The sequence below is a fragment of the Rhamphochromis longiceps genome, linkage group LG17 (assembly GCF_057381845.1).
Source record: "Rhamphochromis longiceps isolate RC_006_pf linkage group LG17, R_longiceps_female_GT1.1, whole genome shotgun sequence".
Taxonomy (NCBI): Eukaryota; Metazoa; Chordata; class Actinopteri; order Cichliformes; family Cichlidae; genus Rhamphochromis; species Rhamphochromis longiceps.
The window spans coordinates 6082734-6088672 of NC_140573.1; positions in this window are offsets into that span (position 1 = coordinate 6082734).

Sequence of the window (5939 nt, forward strand, 5' to 3'; positions counted from 1 at the left end):
GCCGGCGCATTTATCGGACTGCACAGGTATGCTAATTAATCCCAAGGTTTCCCCACCCTCTGTGGCTGTGAGGCCACCAATCAGGGCGGGTGAAAAAAGTTTGCGCAAGGGTGAGAGTGTGCGTGTGTGTGTGTGTGTGTGTGCAAAGCACACATACACACACACAAAAACGTGTTCAAGGGATGAGAAGGAAATACTTCTTAATCAATTATGTAAAAAAAAAAACCAGTGGCTCGTACACAAAAACTGTTTGTCTTATAAAGTGAATCATAGCAATTATCAGAAGGTTTCTAAAGTCATAAAACAAAGCGCCTCATAGAAGCAACAAATCAATCAGGTCAAACAATCACGAAACAGTGATCGAATGATGACGATCAAATAAAACAAACAAGAACGCAGCAAGAGGACAAAACATTATTCTGTTATAATTATACAATTATTCTAAGTAATCGGCCTGTCTGTCTGTTTGTCAGCAGTCTATTGTCCACAGTTGTTGAGATATCATTTTCAAACTTTGAGTGACGGTAGATACCAACAATAGCTCGAGCTGATTTAATTTAGCTGAAACATCAAGGTCACACCAAATGTGAAAACCAGTAGAAACGTTTTTTATAGATCATCTTCAAACTTCACAGCAATATACTGGCCTTGTGCGACATGAGTACCCAGGCTGAAGAAGCATTTGACCTTGACCTTCATGTTAATGGCCAAGATCAAAGTTGACCTTGAAGAAAAAATTCAGGGAACCATATCGCGTAATATGTCATACAAAAGGCCATCAAGACAGCTGCACAACACTTGTGCAGAGAAGTGACACAGTGTATTTGATTAGATCTTTTCAATATGACATCACAAAAAAATCACACATTGCATTAATATCTTAAAATATCAAGTTTTTAGAGCTTATAGAAGCCAAAGATTTCAGAAAGTTCTGCTCAAGTCATATGGTTAAAGATAATAGCATACAAGGTCAAAGGTCAGTGTCACACAAATTAGGGAAAAAATCTGTGGCTCATATATTAGTATGAATTAGTCATCGGGGGACATAAGCAACAGGCTAATGTCATGTTGTATTAAAAGCATCATAAAGCATCAAAGTGTTAGCATAGCTCTTGACCTTCTGTGGAAATGTCACTGTTGTTCTTTAATGTTTCAAAATGCAAAGTTGGGAGTTTTGCTTTGAAATTGTTTTTGGACAGTGGGTGTGCATAGTCCTAACTTTTGGAACTGCAACATAAATGAGGGGTTAATGGAGAAAAATGTATTTATATAGGTTTAAACTATGTTATTCTGTATGTAACAGAAATCCCTACCACACCAGCAGGTATAAAAACATAACACAGGAGGCCAGTATGGAAACCATTGACGTGTGGCCGCATTCATACACTGCCATCTAGAGGATTCACAGAGTTAATGGCATCAAGTGAAGTTTCTAAACAGCTTTCCTCCACCAGACTCCTGCTGGCCCTGACAATGATGTTAGTGTTTAGCCTATTGCTAATCCAGGTAGAGAAAAACTATATATATGTTTTTTATTTTTGCTGAAAATTTTGACTCTGTTGGGATTAATACAACCTTTATCTTTAAACAGTTATCAAAAGGTAACTGTTATTGTATCTTCTAATATATGAAGAAATAATGAAATGTAATTCATAAAGTAACTTCTATTATAGACAGATAATAACAGTTTAATTTTTTTTAGTTCTTTGCAACAGTAAAAACAATATTTCTATGAATGTTAAGAATTTAGTACTAAGGGTTCCCAAATCATTTTTCTCTTTTAACAGAAAGGATTTTTAAATCTCTGTTTTAGTAACGCTACAGAGAACAAAAGCTTTTTCTCAGTGAATATGTTTAATCCCAACATGGCAGTTTTCCATCCATTTTCAGTCCTTTAGTATTTTTCTAAGACTGACGCTGTTATTAAGGGTGCTGATGTTTATTAATAGCCTTCGAAAATGTCATGATTTTGTTGAAATCATCCTATTGTTAGGAATATGATCTTAAAACAACAGAAATTGTCTTTGTGGATCCATCTCCATTGCTTGCACCAAACAGTTCACATCTGTGATTTATTGTCATATATATATATATCTTATTGTAGAGTCTAGAGCACGCTGTCGATATTGAAAGTTTTGCCCTGCTGTTGTTTCAATCACATCTTTCTAATAGAATCCAATTTATTCATGTAAACAGGAGTCTTCTTCACACAAAAAGGTTCATTATGTAGTTCCACAGGGCTCCATGTTAGAACCAGTTCTGTTTACATTATGCACGCTTCCCTTAGGCAGTATCATTCAGAGGCATAGCATACATTTTCATGGGTATGTTGATGATACCCAACTCTAGCTATCCATGAAGTCAGATAACACACACCAATTATTTAAACTGCAGGAATGTCTTAAAGACATAAAGACCTGGATGGCCTCTAATTTCCTGCTTCTAAATTCAGATAAAACTGAGGTAAGTGTATTTGGCCCTGAAAATGTTAGAACAATGGTATCTAACTAGATTCCAGTTCTGGGTGGCATTACCTTGGCTTCCAGTAACACTGAGGAACCTTGGAGTCATTTCTGACCAGGATATGTCCTTCAATGCACATTAAACAAATATGTAAGACTGCTTACTTGCATTGACACAATATCTCTAAAATTAGAAACATCCTGTCTCAGAGTGATGCTGATCACTCAGAGTGATTACTTCTAGGCTACACTATTATAATTCTTTATGATCAGACTATCCTATAATATAAATATAAATAAAATATATAAATAAAATAGATTTGAATTAAAATTAAAATTATCCTCATAACAAATCATTCAACAGAAAATATGATAGTAAGGAAACAGTTGCACATCAACAGGCTTTGTATACTCTGAGACCTCTCAGTTGTTCACACCTGCTGCATGTTTATATCACTTTACTTATTAGATATAATAAAGTTTTATGCGGAGCTTCTCTGAAATCCTGCTTATCCAGAGAAGGGGAGCTGTCCACCCTTCTGTGGTGCTGAAGGCTGCTCATTAGCAGCAGTTTGCTTTCAACACATCATTAGTTCGAGGCATGATCAGTACACAACTGTGCTGACTACAGGTTAAATGTTGTGTTTCTATGTATTTATGATAAAATAATAGAATGTTTAAAAAGTAAAGAATATTTCTAATTAAAATAGGAGTAGAGACAGTATATGAAATGTTTAAAATGGATTTAAAAAAAAATAGGAGGTCTGGTTGAATTTGAATTCATTAAAAAAAAGCCAGGGGCAATTTTAAAAAAAACTGGAAAACTTCTTCTATGCTGAAAAACCAACTGGTGGACCATCTCACCGCTAATTAGTTTAATTAGTAACATGACTGGGTTTCAGAAGTAACGGTAAAGGAGAAGGGTTCAGGGAATCCACAGAAATCTCTGTACACTCTTCAGTGCAAGAGAAAATTGTAGCATGCAAAGAAAATATGCATATGTACACAAGATCCAGAAACAATGCTATCTTCTCTGGGCCTGAGCTCATTTTAGGATGAAGTGAAGATAGAAGTGAAGATTACATGAACACAGGTTTCCACCCAGATGTCTTTTTGATGTCAAAGACATTCTACACATTCGGCATCAGCACAGATTTGTGGTTTTTTTAAAAAAAAGGTCAAGTGCTACACTAGTCCTTAACTAGTAAGCCACTTAAAGCAAGACATTTTATCAAAAACAAATGCAACACATAAGACTCCAGCATGTAGAATATCTTAAGTAGTAGCGAGGGAATGAGAAGATTAACAAAAGGTGAGGTTATCGCAGGATCAATGGGCAGGAAGCGCGGAGATATCTTGCCCTTGAAACACAAAGGTGTGGTCAAATACTGTTCACCTGCTGTAGATATTTGTTTTTAGGTCTGCCACTTCTTCCTTTGTCATCCATTTGTCCAGTTTCCCCAGATATCTTCAAGGACACGCTGCAAAACATGCTGAAATATGTCAGTAGTGCTTTGTGATTAACGTTTTTGGTGTAAAAATACTATTTTATGCCAGTGAAACTGTCATCTTTGGCATTTTTCATAGATTTTGCTAAAGATATGGGAACAAGTTGATTTCTGTGATAGGCTACAAGTAACAAGCAGCCCAAAGATATCATTTAAAATTGGTTCTCTGTTATGTGTATGGTTCATACCTTGGGTCGCATGCTTGAATGCTTGAATGTTTTGGTGTTTAGTGGTTTAACAAGAATTTTAAAAAAAATTCTTATGATAATGGTCAGATACAAGGACTGGACTGAAAGAAACTCCAAAGAAAATCTTTTAAAAGTTCAGAAAACTGGAAAACTATAGCTCAAGAGCACTTTAAACATTACAAAAAAGCCTGGAGGATATCAAGAAATGAGGGGTAGCTCAAGACTTTCGTATAGCACTGAAGAAGAAGTAGAAAAACACTGCTTCATAATCTCTAACAAGCATAGAGGTAGTGTTTAAGTGACACACCCGTGTCCAATGTTTAATGAGGGAGGCATCAGCTTTAAAAGTAAATTATATACACTTTAAAAAAAATGTAAAAAAGTTCTACATTTAAAACGTTGTGTTTGTACTGTTTTCAGCAAAATATAGGTTTCAATTCTTTGCCAATTGTCGCTTTGTGCTCTCTGATTTCCACCGTTGAACTGCATTAACCTCTGATTGCTACAAGATGGTGCTGTATACCTCCCCAAGGTATGTTTTTGGAGCATTTGGCATGGTTTGTTTTATAGATGGCACTCTTATAGATACACATCCACTGTAAAATAAAAGGTAAACAGAAATGGAATCTAGATTAAGGCTGAACATTTTAATTAATTTATTATTAGAAACAGTTGATATTATATTATGATAATCGAAACTGAGAGCCAAATCCACCTCAGTTCACATGAAATAGTTTGTAGTTTTCACTCAATTCTTTTAAAACGATAAACGTAGTTTTAAAGACATTTATATCAATTTGTGCTCCTATTCATTTTTTATAAATTAAAATGCCTCACTGTCATTAACTCTTCTTAAAACAGCAGCGTCTAATCACTTTTTGTACCAGTTATTACTGGACTCTTACTGCACCCTGCGGTGTAGATCAGACAGGAGTTCAGACACTCTACAGGACTCCAGTCCCCCAGCCTCTCGACGTGTCACTGCAAGTTCACATGTTTATCTGACTGCTTATTTTTAATCTGCCACTGTTACTTCCCTCCCAAATTAACGTCAACGCTGTGGGGAGTCACCCAAAGCTCAGATCTTCCCTTAAATCCTCATCCTACAGATTAGGAAGTGGTTAAGTGTTCCAATCCTGAGAACTAAATTGAGTGTCCAGGTGTGGAAACCAGAGAAGAATCAAAGTGGAAGCATTAACTTTTAACTTCTGATTACAGTGTACATTTAATCATTACATTACATTTAATCTCAGTGTTTTCTCCTCCCTCGTGTATCATGTTTGTCTTTCCCTTCTATTTTACACTCCTTTGGTCTTCAGATGCTGTGATGGTGCAGTTTCCCCCACAGAGATCAATGACTTCTCATCTCATGTGTCACAGTTACCTCAGTGATGGCAAAGCAGAATTTTCAGGCTACACTCCAGCTCTCAACAAGTCAATCAACCAGTGTGGGCAGTACATTTTCCCCCCATTAAATATTAATAAAAAATAACAAATAAAACTAAAAGCACTTCTGTTTAGTCCAAACAAATAAGCCCAATCTTGTGTCACACACGACAATACTTCAGTAACCGCTCAAGGAACCTCTTGTGGGAACTTATTCCCCAGCTGGGCCACAGTTTCTGAACAGTCTATGATTTGAACCAGCAGCTTTGCCCTTCAAATCCCCTCTGTCGTGTTTGACTGCTTCCTTCCTCTGGGGTCAAATGTGGTTTGTCTCAGCAGGAACAGATGCTTCAAGATACAACTGGTTCTCATCAGAAAAAAAAAAAAGAAACTAA